This window comes from Mycteria americana, chromosome 9, assembly GCF_035582795.1.
Source record: "Mycteria americana isolate JAX WOST 10 ecotype Jacksonville Zoo and Gardens chromosome 9, USCA_MyAme_1.0, whole genome shotgun sequence".
Lineage (NCBI taxonomy): Eukaryota > Metazoa > Chordata > Aves > Ciconiiformes > Ciconiidae > Mycteria > Mycteria americana.
This window is the reverse complement of record NC_134373.1, coordinates 18,842,404-18,859,367: the sequence shown is the minus strand read 5'-3', so window position 1 is coordinate 18,859,367 and position 16,964 is coordinate 18,842,404. Positions and strand designations below refer to the sequence as shown.

The 16,964-nt window shown below is 38.9% G+C and overlaps 1 long non-coding RNA gene across 2 annotated transcripts in view; it reads right to left on the bottom strand.

Annotated features, from left to right (window-relative positions):
* The window catches only part of LOC142414318 (uncharacterized), a 185,106-nt gene that overhangs the window by 30,741 nt on the left and 137,401 nt on the right, over positions 1-16,964 (bottom strand). The window lies entirely within an intron of this gene.

Genomic DNA, 16,964 nt, shown 5'->3' with positions numbered 1-16,964 from the left:
TTATTGCATTTAAAGTTCTAAGAGGAAGTATCAACATAGTAGGAAAGCTTCACACAATAATTAAACAAGTATGTGGAAAAGGTATTTAAACTTCTGTTTAAATACAGAAATACAGAGCAAATTACATCCTGAACTACAAAGCACAATGGTAACTCCAGAGAGAAGGATGTGAAGAGGAGAGAACATGGTACATAAAAGGTAATTTAAAAGAGTAAAATTGCTATTTTACAGGAGGACCATAGTAATTCATTAAAATATTTATAAACAGCACAAAATCTACTATGCATAAAAGAACACTGCAGGAATTTTCATACAAACTACAATATAAGGAATGTGTTGCAAGTCCTTGTATAATTTATATGCTTCCATATATTCTTCATATGTTTTTAAGACTCCTGTGTCTCACATGCCTAAGAATCAGACATTGCAGTCATGTCCGCTAGCAAACCATCCCTATACTCTGAAAAAGGTCAGTAAGTGAATAGTTTTTAATGAATTAGTACACAGAAAAAGAATTTAACTTTGTCATAAAATAGCCTCTGCTTAAATGAAAACAAAATTAAAGCTTCAATATTTATTCCGTGTCATCTCGTCTTCATTATTGCAAGTATATTTGTTACATAAAAGGCAGAGAAAAGTCCATTTTCTTCTAAAATGAGTAAATGTCTCTTCTCCATGTTGTAGATATAAAACTCCCTTCCTTATCTATCTTCATTACAAAGAGAGTTAACAGCAAAGTTACTCGCTGAAGTTGCTTTATCAAGGGATATAGAAGATTCACACCTCAGGTGAAGGGCTGTGAAAAAGTTTCCTTTTAGACTGATCTCAGATACAATAACCCTCGTCTTCCCTTCCTTCCTTCTCTGAGCTTCAACCAGGCACCTGATGGGATAGTCAACCATCTGTCCTATTGACCAAAGACCTTCTTGAGGTTTTATATATTGAAATATATATTCTTGCGTTTTTATATATGCCCTATGTATTATATTGATGAACTTAACTCCAGGGTTTAAAGTTACGTATATTCCTTGCTAAACTAAGGACTGAAAAAAACCCTACCAACCAACAAAACGTGGAATTAAAAGGAAATATTTGTTTGTTTCTGTGTTACAAGGTAGTTATTTTAATTTTGTTTGTTTGTTTTTAAAAGAGCGTGGAAGTGTTAATGATAAATCAGACAGAAACCCCAAGTTTAATTACAAAAAAATAGAAACACAATTGCTAGACCTGTTTGAGGTGGTCATTCAATGATCCAAACCTGTAGGACTGAGATAAATTACTTATGGTAACATTTTCCTCTTGGAAAATCACAGATGAGACTAAATGAGACGTTTTATATATATAGTAGCAAACAGTCATAGGTACATTTCATTTTGAAAGTCCCATCTGTCTTACAGCCCAAACAGTTTTTGACACCACAGAATGATTGCTGCACTTCACATCATATGAAAAGGCAGTAAGAGTTGATATACGTCAGGGCTCTAAACATCGGAGCTCCATTTTACTATACTGAGCATTTATTCTAAGGAACTGGGTTAAAAAAAGGGGAAGAAAAGACAGATTAATAATTTATATTCATTATCTTAAAAATATGATCAAGATTTGACTCCAAGACTCTGAATTACCTAATCCCTAGAAGGATCATCTGATTCATAAATTCAAGCTGTTGCTTTTTTTTTCATAGAAAAGTAAACAAAATGCATGAATGTGATTTATCATTTGATCACATTTTAATTTACTGCATTAAAGCTGCAAATATTAAGGGAACTCAGCCTGTGTACTTCTTGGAGCCTGATTCAGTATGCATCTTAAAGCTAACTGTGTGTGGCAATCCACAGTTAGTAAGGTTTAAATTAATAATATAGACTTAAATACTACCATCAAAGCAAAGAGTTGATTGCTTTCCTATTTGGAGTATGACAATGAAATGCCACAAGAGCTCAAAATGATTGTTACCATCACCAGGAAAAGAAGTGTAGAGTTTATCCAAGATTAAAGAAGGATTAGTGTGCTGTCTTATTGCTTAACAAAGAGTTACTAGCAGTATGCTCAGTCAGAGCTACAATCACCTTTCTCATCAAGGCACTCGCAATTACTTTATCTACAGTATAAAGAAACACATTTCTAAGATTCAGGTTATGCCTCTGAGCAGACACTGGTTGGACCCTATGCATTACAAAATCACATACAACAGACAGAAGCATATTATCTACGATCCCCCCAGAAGGATCACTTACATGACTCTGAAAGGCAAACAGAAGACATATTTTGCCTTTAAATAACTCATAAAATTCTACTATAGATTATTTTAGCCCATTGAATCCATTCAGGAAAGAATTGCCTACTGGATATGGAAGATGATTTTGTATCAGACAAAAGAATAATATTTTCTTTGTAATAATGGGTATCTCTGGAATGCTTGCATGGTTGTAAAAGAATCCAAGATTCACCGAGTGGAGTAATTTCTGGTACTGGTCAGTTTGCTGCGGGAGTGAAGTCAAGGTTTCATCCCTGTTATAGTCTTGCATGGCTTTGTAGGCTTCGGTTTGCCTTGGTATCACCAGTATTACTAAGGATGATGTGCTGCTGACTAAATGACAATTTTTTGCTCCTTTTGGTCCCCATGCTGGCATTTGAGGGGTACTGATCAAAGCGATGTGGACTGGAATGAGAGAGCAATTGCATGGGCCTTTTCCGATTTCTGAAATGTTGTTTCTTGTGGTTGTTGGAACAAGAGTTTTCCTTTGAAATTTTTGCTTGCAGATGCAAAGAAGGATGGTAGCTAAGGAAAACCAGCGAAGAAAGTCTGCCTCCTTAGCATTCTGGCTTTGCAACAATGCTGTGGAAGGGCTTAAATCTCCATAGAAGAACAGAATAGATAAAGATGAATTTTAGTATTTGATGTAATCCAAACCAATGTACTATGCTACAGCTCAGCATGTCCTGGTAGACTATAACTGAGCAAGTTATAAAGGAAGGCAGATACAACATCCGTTTTTCACATTCTTAATGAACAGTGTGAATTCGTTGCTTTCAGAATAACAGATGATTTAATTGAATCTGTATAATCTAATGCAATCAATCTCATTTAGCTAAATGTCACACAGCCCTTTTCACCAAGAGGCAGTTTATGTACACACACCAAGGAGCAGGACCAATTTCTGAAACCCTTACTAGTGTGAGATCAGTTTTCATGAGTTGCCCAGAAAAAGCAGTGCACTTCTATTTTGTTTTTAACTTCACTGCTAAAAACACTGCCTTCAAGAAACATTCAAAAGGCTATGGTCTAACAGCAGAGAAACAGAGAATTAAAAAAAAGAAAGAAAAAACCCTGTACTTAGTATACTCAACCTGAGTTTTAAGCAAAGTAGAAGGTAGGACTGAACAGACTTTTAAGACTTTTTTTTCCAATGAGTAAATTGCAGTTTTCCAGGGGTCAAGCACAGTTTTCGGCTTTGGTATATTTCTAAATTTTCCATCATATATTTCATACATTTGCAACAGTCTAAGCACTGTTATGAATAGGGTCGAGCATTCAGTACTCATGGATCAAATCCAGAGGGTTTACCTACACAGGCCTCACGTCAGCAGTGTTTGTAGTGTCTCCTGTCTGGAGGGGTGTGGGGCCTGGAGAGCAGCACCCTCCCCGGTGCTTGCCCTGGGGCTCCCCGCTGCTCAGCTGCCTGCAGTACACACGCTCTCGCCACTCACGTCCTCTGCTCCTGTTACTGAGAAGCACAGATGGTTTAATTGCTAAACCTTTGTCAAATGATGCACTGCAGGACACGGGATGGAGGGCTCTGCCCAGGCGGGCAGGTTTGTGGCCAAAGCTGTCTTGTCTCCACCAGAGGAACAAGCAGCCTTTGGATACCACCAGGAAGCCATGGCAGTTACAGCTTTTTCCTGTGCTGTGCCAGAGTTATTATAAGATGCCAGTGGCGGAGCACTGGCTTTCATCTAGCACGGACTCGTGTTCAGCGTGCTATATAGATGTACCATCCCCTGCCTCAGTAGACAAGCAGTATTATTAAATAAGTTTTCCAGAGCAGGCAAATGCGACTGATTATTCTGCAAAGAAAACATAAGGAGTGGGGTTTTGTTGCATTTTCCTGCAAAGTACAATCTGTAGGATGTAAAACTTGAAAATGAATTTGTTTAGCTGTGTTAAAGCACCCGAAGAATTCCACTGAGTATTCAGGATGATGGTTTTAATATTCATCTAGTTTTAACTGAAAATTAATCCTATCAGAAGGATGTGAAGTGAGGGAAAATCCTTAAACAAGAAGTGACTTGGGAGCTTAAATTTCTGGTCTCAAGAGCTAGGTAGAGTAAAATATTTGAAGGCATTTTGGCACCTAAATTCACTTTGCTTTAAAGATATGAAACCTACATTTATGTACCCTAAAATGCAGTAAAGTGCATAAGTACGTTTTCAAAAGAGATCTTGGAACCTAGACCTCATTACAAGAGAGAGTTGCTTTTGAAAATAAAACACAAGATTCTTAAATCACTCTGTCATTTTGAAAATAAATCTGAGATCATAAGTGACCCCAGTGGCCTTAAACCTCAATCTAGAGAATGACACCACTAGTTGCATTTTACAATTCTCCCTAATTAATTGTCATTCCGTGTCAATTCACAAGGAAGAACAAAACTCAGAAAAGTCATCATTTCTGGCCTATGCCTTACTTAAAAGTTCTTTCATTTTCCAATCCCTACTTACCTTTTGAAATTTGACAGGCTTAGAGACCAGGAAAGTAGGGGAATAAGTGATCAAAAGATGCTGATTTATGATCTAAAGCATTTGAACATTTTTAAGACCTTCAAGAGTACAATTTAACTTGTCCCCAGGTGACTTTAGTTTACACAGCCAACCCTTACAGCACAGATAATCTAGGCAGACGTTGTCTTTGGCAGCATTACAGGACTTCATTTCACAAAACCGGCCTGTTTGTTAACTGTTTTTCACTGTTTCAGACAGCCACTCATGCATTATTTATGGTATCAGGCATTGCTATATGTTTTCTTTCACCTTCTATTTGATTACAGAAACGTAATTGTGGCTAGCAGAACAGCAATAGGAATATTGCAAATACAGATTTAGTTCTCCTTTGTGTCTCTTATCTTTTCCAGGGTGTGTAGGAATTTTTGGTTTGGGGGCTTGCTTGGGTTTCTTTTTGGCTTGATTCACTGTAAGTATAATCGTACAATTACAATATTTGTTTCTCAGAAAGAGCTTCTGAACCTCTGAATAGTAACTAACTGAATAGGCTATTAATTTGTGGTGTGCTGAAATCCAGGATGTTTGCCCTTTAACCATCCCCTTATTTGCAGTTTACAGGGTAGGTTATCTGAATAAAATGTCTGGGATCTACTTATTTTCTTGCAGTCATTTACACCCCTCCCCTCCCACCAGCATCCCAAAAATATACATGGGGAAAAAAAGGTGCTGGCATTAATCTGAGAAAATCCTAGGCACTATTAGCACAAACAGAAGGAGCACTTTTGCAGGCTATCAGCAGAATGACTTATCCATTTTTATCTACTTACCCAGTTTGTCGAGAACAAATTACACTGGGGGGGTGGGGTGAAAACTGAGTAAATTTGGGTTGATTCATCACCTGTCCTACCTTGCAGATCAATCAGTTAATAATTTCATTGACCTGGAGGATCATTCAGAACAATATATTTAATTCAGCCATGCATTTAGTTTAATTAAGGTTTGAAGTTACAGTGCTCTGCTGGCAAAGAGATATTAAATCTGTTTTCTTTCTGCTTTCCATTCACCATGTGAATTTCCCCTACTCGATGTCATTCATAAAAGATCTTTTATTTTAATTTAGCTAAATTGCCTGCTGCTTCTGTGAAATTCTGCACCTTTCTTTGGAATAAGAACCACCTGAAAATCTTTCTGCATCATTTGATGAATGTGCTGGAAGTATTAGGCCTCTCAGACACTTCAGCAAATGGGGTTGGGGGGGGTACACAAATCTTGGGAACCAGCTATTTGAAAACTGTCTAAGAGAGTGCAAATGATCTGGTGCAGAGATGCAACTGAGAAAGGATGCAAGTGCTAAGGGCCTGTCAGAGGGCAGGAATTACAGAGCCAAGGGCTTTTCATGAATGTCTCTTGCAATGGCATGGCAAGGAATAACCCTCGCTAGCAGGCAGCTTTGTGGCCATTTTCTCTAAATGATACAGAAGGGTTAAATTTAGCTTCAGAAAAAATATTAAATATGTACTGAGATTACAGTAAATAAAATAACCAACAATTAACATAAATCTGTCATTCAGCTGGTCTGGAAACTGAGAGTTACAGGTCTGTGATAATCAACATGTACAATGAATACAGACAGAGCTCCATGAGCTGCCAGTGCTGAATTTGGTCCCACAGATGATGGTAGAACACCTGGGGATACTTTGCTTTATTGTGTGCTCTTCTGATAGTGCTGTTTTCCTGGTAGCTACTACCTCTTTTGTCCTCGTGTAACTGACTTCCATGTTTCAAACCCCTGCAAGTTTGGCACAGGTTGAAAGCTGTGTTCCTCTTGTGCACTGCAGAGTGTCAACAATGTCACTTAACCTGGCCTGAGAGCCTCTGTGGTATGTGTCCATGCAAACCTTCACAATGATACAGAAAAGCTGGATTTACACCACTTCTCTCTGACTGTGGCTATCAAAGGGTAGTTCATCATCACCTTTATGAGATACACTTTAATTTAATGGGAATAATCTTACTGAAACACTGGTTGATATTGCCAACACATCTTAACTTCTGAAGGGCAATGGTTTGAGCTTTGCAGACATATCTTTTAGGCCGGCCTTGAGGTCTAAACAGTGCACGCATGTTGCAAGACTATGGTCAGGAATAGGACATTTTTCTTGCCCCCTGATCTCCTGGCACAATTTGACATGCTCCGGGAGGTTCAGTCATACACTGGGCTGCCAGTCAGATAGCACATTAAGATTTTCCTCTGCTCTTGGTTTCCGTGCAACTGGCCAGCCTCTTCTTTTGGTAAGCTGCCAGGCTTGGAGATCCAAAAATGCTCCAGTCATGAGTGAATGATCTTTATTACTTATGCTAGGGCCATTACAATCTCTGAATTGCATTTGTGTTAAGTAATATGCTTTCAAAACAGTGAATAGTTGAGATGCATATAAGTTCCCTATTTTAGAGAAGATCAGGTACCTGCAAAGGCAGGAGTGTTCCAGAGGATGAGTTACGCTGGACAGCTAGCCATTTCACTCTCATGTGTTTCCTCAATCTGTTAACTTAAAAAATCTAGACACCAAAGAAAATCTCTTCTGTTATTAAGAGATAGTTACCCCTCTGGGACTTACAGCCAGAGGATTTGGGAATTCATTTGCCTTGAATTAAGGCTTTACTTCAGCAGCTATGGTTTCAACTAGCAAATCGGTTAATGGTTCTGTAGGCAGACTCAGGACTCTGACAAAGTCCAATAGGCATATCTAATCATTCACTTGCTGTGTGATTGAAAGCACTTTTTGTTCTGGCGGTATGACATGGTGGCAGTGCACATGACTTGATTATGCTAGTTTTCCTACTTTCTTTCTTTTCTGTAATTTACTTGTAGAGGCTGTTCCAACAGTCCTGGATCCTCAGCCCTCATGAGGGTGACAGCATAAGGAACTGGTCACATGTAGGTTTTGGATGCCTGAAGGGCTGTGTAGTGAAGCTTGTAGTCACTTTTATTCTTCACTTTGATTTATTTAGGTACATGTGGAAATCTCCATCACAGATCAGCCCCATTGTATTATATACCTATATCATAAAAAATGACATTCCTATTGTTTTCAAGGTATTACCTGAGAAATCCCAGAAGATTAATTGCCAGCTGGAGAAAACAGTTGCAAAATAATTTCACCCAAATGTTAGTGTCTTTACTGTTCATTTCTAAGGCATGAATTTTACCAAGAAACAGATACCTCTGATATTGGTATTTTGGTTTCAGAAGGATGAAGTTGGAGAGACGCAGGTCTGGTTTGAGCACACATCCTTGAAAAGCCCATTTGCTGTTTTGAATGTTATTTCCCCCCAGTGTGGAGAAGGGCTGGGCAGCAGACAATTCATGCTATGGCTGTCATGGCACACAGGGAACATGTCTTTCTCAGTGATTATTAACTTTCCGCTTCACTCTTGTGTTTGGTTTTTTATTTTACTTGGCTGAAAAACTCATTGGAGGACAGAGACCATGGTTGAAAAGTGTATTACTGTGTGTGGAAGCACAGGTAAAAAATACTCGGGTTTTTTTCCTTTGCAAACTGTGCAAAACAACTGTTTTCAATTTTGCAGTCTGCTCCCTGAAAAACTATACTGGGTCTGCATTAGTTCTGTCCACTAATATCTGAAAAAGCACTAAATATGTCATTTTAGTGGCTTTTTCCCTTTTCAGCTAAGTCTAGTTTTCCTATTTCTGCAGCGCTTAACCTTCTGCTAGAGCTAAGTATTTCCCCGTTCACAGAACAGACTTCTTTTTCCTTTACATTTTGATGCATGCTCCTTCCAAGAAGCCCCACACTGTTCAATAGCAAAAGGATACTTGAAAGAAAAAGACGTGTCTGGAGCGCCTGGAGTACGGCAGGACTGTCCTCCAGATGTGGGCCTCTGGGGCAGAGACCCTCTCTCACTCAGGGTGTATATACAATGTCATTGCTTCCCATTTAATGACCTCACATCAGTCCTCCCTCAATATCATTATCTCATCTCACTGTGGTAAGGGCCTGATCCATCAAAGCACTTAAGCACAGGGTTGTGGGTTGTAAACCCACTAGGGTAAGTACCTTGACTTTTTATAACCCTGTAAAGTGTGTAAAGTGTGTACCTATAGCACTATAAAAGATGGGTTTAAATGATGTCTGTGATAAGAGCTAACTTTTTCTGTTCAGCACTTACTCTCCTCTGTAACACAAGAAGTTTCTGCAGTTTGTGTTGCATATATTTCAAACAAGGCTGGTTTTGACAAATTGACTGTTTCTTTTTTAGTTCTGTCTTTTTGTGCCTGTCTAAAAGAGCGTCTACACCTAATAAATTTTCGAGATATTCTTGCTTATCTGTATTCCTCAAAAAACTGTTTAGATTCCGTTAGACACCCTGAAGGATTACTTAAAACTTTTCAGTTCAACTTCTTAAAAGACTTAAAGCGAAATAAGGAAGCAGGACCATCAACAGAAGGCTCAAACCCTTTCCCTGCAGACACCACCAAGGGTAAGTCTTAAGTTATATCCTGTTCTGAGAACTGAATTTGGTCCAGTGCAGAATTTTAATTTCTGTAAGCACTGGAAATAAAAAGTAATTAAACCTCTGCATATTCCTTGTGTACTATAAATACATTAATAAAATAGGCAAAGGAAATCAACTCCTAAATTATTAGCAGTAGTAAAATGCTGAATATTGAAACACAGTTTAATTTATTCATTTATAATTTTTATCAGGCTGAAATAGGCCTCTAGGAGCAATTTAAGCATTACAATAATGCAATTGTTCAGTATAGTCAGCAGTTAGATACACAGCTATCTCCATACAAAAACAAAGAGTGAGCTAGTGCAAAGTCCCATGTTTCAATGTAAATTGATGGTGAATTTACACAAAGCCAGCAGATTGTTCTCTCATCTCTGTTATGAACAAGCAGCTTACGTATTTCAGTGTGGAAACTACTGGGCAGTGGACCAATGCAGCTGATCTGGTTCAGTGCCCACAGAAAGAGAGTCAAGCTCTAATTGTGAAACTTTCAGGTAACCAGCGTATCTCTAAGTTAGCATATATGCAGTGTAAACCTCTTAACCCCAAAATGAACTTAGATGTTGACTTGGATGTATTTTAGAGAAAACTGGATAAGCCCAAGGCAAAACATAACAAATAGTTATCATATATTAACAGCAGAGACAACTGGAAATCTTTTAGCCTATGTATTAGATTGTATGTCTGCAAAAGAAAGATAAGTAGGTAGGCATTTCAAAGCTAAGACTATTAGGGGAAAGTTTTCACTGAGTATTTCCTTATATGAAAAAGTGCTCTCAAATCCAGTCTGCTGTACAGGGCAGATGACATGCCTCACAATCATCATTAAAGTAACATTAATCCACTGAGAAGTTCCAAAACTGCTGTAGTGCAGATTCAATCTGTTTGAAATTCAGCAACCTTTCTCAGCTTCCATTTACAACTAGAAGGAGCACCCATGGCTGAGGAAAAAACCTGAAACATTGTGTGTCTAATCCAACATAGTGCTGCTTTTCACATGTCAAAGGACTTCAAGCAGGACTTCTTTTCTGGAACAATACTCAAAAGTACTGAGAGGAGTGACCTGTTCCTGTTATACTCAAAGGTCTAACTGTCTTTTAGAAGAGTTTTGATATCAAAGTAGGGAAAAAGTGGGTGGACCAGACACCTGAATAGTCTCCTCGGTGAAGCTGTAGCTTGATATCCTGCTCATGTCTGGTTTGGGAGGGTTTCCTCCAGAAACATAGGATCATAAGATAATAAAGGGTTGAAAGGGACCTCAGGAGGTCTCTAGTGCAACCTTCTGCTCAAAGCAGGATCAGTTCTGAGGTCAGACCAAGTTACTCAGGGCTATATATGGTCTGGTTTTGAAACCTCCATGGATGGAGCCTACACAACATCTGGCCCACCTACTCTACTGCTTGACTGTCCTGATGCCATGTGAGTCCAGAGCCACTGTAGGGAACAGTGCTAGACAAAAAAATCTAATTTCACAAACTGCCTCCAAACCACGCTGAGGAAAGGCCAGCCCTGCATGCTGTACAGCCTGTATTTTCTTTCCATGAAAGAAGGGGCAAAGTCTGCTCAGACTGGGAATACAAGAATGAACTATGGCTTTCAGTAGAGGCTGTCTCAACACTTAAGCAAACTATATTTGTTACTGTAAATTCATATTTTGAACATTTCTTCTTAACCAGCAGAGCTAGAAAGTGTTGTTTCCAATTAACTTAAATTCTAAGGTCATCACCTGAGAGCCAAAGCACAAAGTTACTGACTTAGGCCTTAATCTGATCTGATCTCAAAAGCATCTGCCTTCAGTGAAGAAAGCAGCAGTGTCTGGACATTAGCTGAACTCCTGCACAATCTGCTGAGGGTCACCCCATTTCATGGGTGGAACATGTCCTGTGGACATCGCTCCAGTGTCAACCTCAGGGAAATGTTCATAATATACATAAAACAATTTTTTATATACAGCTATTTTAAGATTTTATTATTCTTAAAAAAATGCTTTTAATTCAAGCTTTATTAAGATATTTTCAATCTTATGCTGCCTATCAGTCAGGTGTCTTTCTACTGCAGGTTTATTACTTGGGGGCCAAAGACAGAAAAACCGAATACTAACAATTCACTGCCAATAGAGGTGCCATTAAACTTGTTTCTAGACCAAAAAATCTCATAAAATATGTTGTATCCTCATGGAACATAAACCATTAAATGGACTTCTAACATGCAAGATGTCAGTAAGTTATTTATAATCTTAAATACATATTGCACACAAAGAAAGACTTGTTTATTTGTAGAGATTGCGTAGTTTATTTTTCAACAAGGAATATAACACAGCCTAACTGAGAAGGGCAATCAAGTAATCTGTGAAACCCTGTTTCACTGTTTCCATAGTAACCTCCTTAATAAGCTAGTAACCTTGGTTAGGGACAGACCTATAAGCAAATATATTGTAAAAATTTCTCAGTAATAATGAATACACTCTCCTTGTTTGGCTTTTTGTATTGCTTTCACAAATATCTTGCCCCTTTATTAGTTCCCTTGTTATCCTTAAGAAGCAAAACCTGAAGCAAAATATAACATCCTGTCCTACCCATCGCTCTCAGTATTTAAAAAGGCATGTTTCAGATACAGTACATTTAATTAGGATTTAACTATGTTGGTAGAAAAAAAAAAAGGATGACCAAACTCAAATAGTAAAGGAATTGACTTGTGTGTTTGCCCAGAAAATGATCAAAGCCTTTTCAAGAATATTAAAACTGCAAATTTGGGAGTTAACACTAGCTGCAGAATCATTTGCCCAGCTCCCGGCTCCTAGCAGATCCAGCTTTCAGTTTTTGCAAAGGCTGCAGCTAAGAAGAGACAGAGCCGCTTGCTTTGGTTTTGCACAACCAAAGAGAGGACTGAAAAATTATGATTGGAATCAAAAGTTCCCAAGTTCAGGGCAGTACGCACTAGGGTTTGGGTTTAAACTATTTCTGCCTCTTTTTTGTACCTGATGAGATGAGATGTGGGGCACCCTTTTCTAAAGCCGTGTTTCTCAGACTGACCGGCAGAGCCCTGAGCAGTGGTCCACAGCCACGCTAAGACATAATTGCTTGCAAACAGGTCAGCTGCGTACAGCTGTGCGGGTGGTACACAAAACGAGTGGGGCTGGCTGCGTCAGGGCCCCGCGGGGGCCGGGGCTCCCGTCCCACCCCCAGCCAGGAGCAGGGCAGCTGGGGGCAGCGGGGCAGCATCGGGCACCCCTCTGGGTCAGGGACAGGCACAGGCAGAGGCTGTGCTGGGATGCGGGCCCGTGGCGGGGCCCGGCATCGTGGGGTGCAGGGGGAGCCCTGTTGTGGCGTCGTTGGGGCAGGGGCTGCCGGCCGCAGGGGGCTGACATGGGGTCCTGGGCTGTGGGCTGGGGACGGATGGGCCCATCAGTGCCCTCATGGCCCTGACAGACTGTGGGTTTTGGGTAAAAAGTTTCTAACCACTAACCGAAGGGGAAAAAAGCCCTCGAAAGAAAGAAAGAAAAAACCCCACATCTAGAGCTAAGAAGCATCAGAAAAATAAAAATCAACATGGTATTTTTATGATCATTATAGAGTCCTGCAGTACCTGAGTGCTTTGTAGTAGGTGCCAAGCAAACACAGGATGACATGAAGTCCTTGCTTGAACAGGTCATCCAGTTAAGGCCCCAGTTCTGCACAAAATGCACATGCTTCAGCATCCTAAAGCAAGGCTGTGGCTAAATGCCATAAGCTATGTAATTATTTTTTTTTCTTCTGAGGAATTCATAAATGGATAATGTACAAATGTCGTTTCATTGGAGACAAGATAGCTACCAGCTATGATACCAGGTACAATCCTTTTCAAAGTTAATAGTAATTATTTTTAACACGTCTTATTGACTTCTAATAATCTCTGAGGGGATTAATACCTAAGAAAGTGTGTATGTGTTGATGATAGAAAGCAGAATGAAGTGTACTGATTTATTGCAACTCTTCATTAAGTTTAAAAGCATTCCACTGTGATGAAGACATCAACCATAGGCTGTGGTATTTTCACACTGCAAAGGAATAGTTAAGGGCAGGAAGACAAAAAAAGAAAGCAAACAATGTTTTAACTTGAATTCAAGCCAGATTTCACAAAAACAAGACCCTATTCAAATCCAACGAAGTAAAACACGTTAAAAGTATCCACCACTTTTCCCTCTTAAAGGCATGGATGAAACATACCTGCTTATGTGTGCACTAAGTATTTTACTAGGTAAGGTAATAGCAGTTTACTATATTGCATAAAGATAAGTATGTAACTGAATTTCCTGTAAATCTTGAATCTGGATTCTCTTTCTCTATTACCTACAATGATATAATTCCATTGATTTCTGTAGAATTAGATTTAAACCACCAATTTATGAGACAGAAAAAGAAGGACCTTTTCATATTTTTTGCTCAGTGAAATTCTGATTTAAATTTTTTAATTAAAAAGATCAGTTCAAACTCAAAAAATCAGATCGAGAAATAATGTGAAGTTTTAGGTTATATAACAGTTATAATAAGGTTTATTTTGGAGCTTATTTTTAATGAGTTGGCAGAAGAGAGTTACATACTACAGCTGTAGGTTTTGGACATAGGCAGCACAAAAGCAGAATAAAAAGCTGACCGCTCTTTACCAAGCAAAATGGAGGTATTGTAAACTTCTAGTTCAAAAGGAAAATTCCTCTTAACTCCAAGGGGACCAAGATTTTTATCTTGCCTTCCTAATTAGCTCCTGGTGAGTTTTACACATGCAAATATTACCAGCAAAAGTCACGTCATTAACACAAGTACCTCAACATTGAAAAATACTGAATGCGTGCTTGTTTCCCAAATGACATGTGGCCCTGCAGTCTGTGCATATATGTGTCCCCATGTAACAGAGCTGAAATTCTTTGTAAGCAGTATCATCAGTCATGTTTCTCAGAGGAAAATGAGCACAGTATGTGCTCATATGTCTAGGATTGTATCACAGTTTGGCTACTAATGGGCATTGGGCCAAACTCCAGAAAAAAAAATTGATGATATTTATTTTGGAAGCCTCTCGAAACAGGGGCTCTCTCTTTTGTGGTACTTAGCACGCTGTCAGCACTTAGAAATAAAAACAAATAATTCAAATTCTGATATTCAGTTTTGGCAAAATGTTCTGAATACTTCTCTGAAGAGGATTAATTAGACAGCTGCATCTCTCCTGACTTAAGAGCCTGGATTGCTCCTGTCCCCAGCTTTTGATAACACATCATCTTCACTGGGCCTCCTTGCTCCAGAGAGCCTCCCTCTGAAGTGTGAGGTGGCATTTGCAGAATCCTCAAGCATAAATGCTGCCTTGTATCCATCTAGAACTTGCAAAAATGCCATACCTTGATTAAACTCATCATTAAGTTATCATATTTCTTATAATTCTCCATAAGGGTCAGACAGAAAGTTTTAGGTGCGTTTGGTTTCTCTAGACAGAACATTTCTCTGTAAGTGCTTTGGTAGCAGTATAGGTGGCATTTCCTTCTGTGGACTGATTGATCTCATAATCCTGGGCTTTGTGCTCCGTATTCTGTACTACTTTACCTATATCTCCTTGAGGCTTATAGAAATGTGTTTTTATCTTCCTTAGGAGTGCTGAAGTGTGTAAGCCCAGTTTATTCAGACAAAATTGTTCTGAGAGTATGTGGGACCTCATCCACATCGGTATGCTGCTCCTGACCATCCCGACAGTTATCTCCACCTCCAGTCATACTGGCACCATTCACAAAGGGAACGCTCCATCCCTCCTCCAGCTGGCCACTACTACGCTTACAGGAAGATGTCAGCACATCTATGGGGCAGAGCTCAGCTTGATGATTGGACTTGGAGTGTACTATTAAAGTCATCATATTGCTTTGTTGTCCAGGAACCTTAATAGGTTTGGGGTTATTTATGCAGGAGAGAACAGCTTTCATATTTTCTTCCCAGCTGCATATGATATAACTTCAACATTACTGCCCCAATATGCATTTTCACTTCTTTTAAATCTTTGTCAAAGCGTGCATTTTAAAAGTATTTCTACTTCTGTGTTCTGATCATTTACTGTCAGGTCTAACAGTCCCTCTTATTTCTGTACATGAGTTCAGAAGAGAAATTTTTTGGACTCAGTAGAGTTACTTTGTGCCCTATACATGCAGATATATACTGACTGAGATTTTTAGAATCATAATAAAGTACTTGTAATACAGCAGTACAATCCCGGATTTCATCTACAGCCTGTGCATCAAAATAGATATGAAATTCATCCCTCTGTCTCATAACATTCCCTTGGAAAATACTACATCACAAAAAGTATTCCCAGGAGAGCAATCTTCCAATTTTTCTGCTGCTGTAGATGCTGTCTCAGTCATTCTGTTGCTTCTGGTTAATAAGTCATAAAGCCTGTCATGATAAGTGTATATGTCTTTTCTGCCAAAATAGTTTTAGTTATAGTTCCCAGAACAGAAAAAACTACCATGTGAGAAGTTGCTATAGAAAGTTGCAGTAGATCCTCTTTCACCTGAACTATGCTCTTCAGTAGCTTCAGAGGAATAGGATTCATCACAGTCCTGGGCTAGATCTCTTTTTCTAGGGTTATTGCCTCTGAGTTCTTTTTTTTATTTTCTGAGTACACTTACTAGAAACTACTTTGTTATTGATCTTCAGTACTAGGTTTCCATCCCACCTTCCTTTTGGTCCACTTTCCTATAGTTTCTGAGGCTTTAGTCACTGGTGGCTAGTCAGAGTCCTTTTCTGGCAACTTCAGCAAATTCTGAAGCGATCTATCTCTATCTGGAAAACCTCAATTCTTCTCTTCTTCCAAAAGCTGATATTTAAAAGAATATTGTAACTTATAGCTATTAAATAGGCTTTTAGGCTTTTATATAATCTGCAGATAAGGAGTTTCCATCCCTGCACGCCTTTAAGAACAGGTTAGACAAGCATCTATTAAAAATGACATGGATACTCCTGCTTTGCAGTAGGACAGTGGACTCAAACACCCTATTTTCTGTGCTGTAATCACTTTGACCAGCTCCCAGCACCAATAACCAGTTTTCTTCCTTCCCACAGATTGCTCCAGCAAGAACAAAACACAGTATTTCAAGAGGAGACAGTGAGACCATACAGTCCATGACAGAATTCATAAAATGTCAAGGCTAGTATTACGCCCTGCCCAATCACCTCTAAGAAACATAGCTCGGACTTTGAGTACCATGTAACAAATACTTACAGGAAATTCTTCATAGTAAACTCACCAGAGTTAAAAAGAATTCCTGAATACATTTAAGTAATGAGTAAAATTTAAGAAAATCTTTATTGTTGGCGGTTGTGAGCAGGATCGTGTTCAGATGAGATGTCAGCATTTGTGATAAATTTTCCATACTATTTTACGATGAATAGCAAGCTACTCTTGCATCCCTCAGGTTTTCTCTTTAAAAAAATAAAATCAGAGCTAAACAACACTAAATGTTCTTTTTGGTTTGAAATATCTCCACTGAGATTACTTATTGTTTTGGTCAACACTATGAAGGACCTAGAAATACAGGAATATAAAGAAACTCAAGAAAGCTAGAAGTATATAGCGATAGTCCTGAAAACAAACTAACAACTGTACCTGAGAGTACCTCTGACTTAACAAAACATGATTCAAATTGGAAAAAATATAGAAAACGTGCTTACAATTCTGCCACCATTACTCGGGA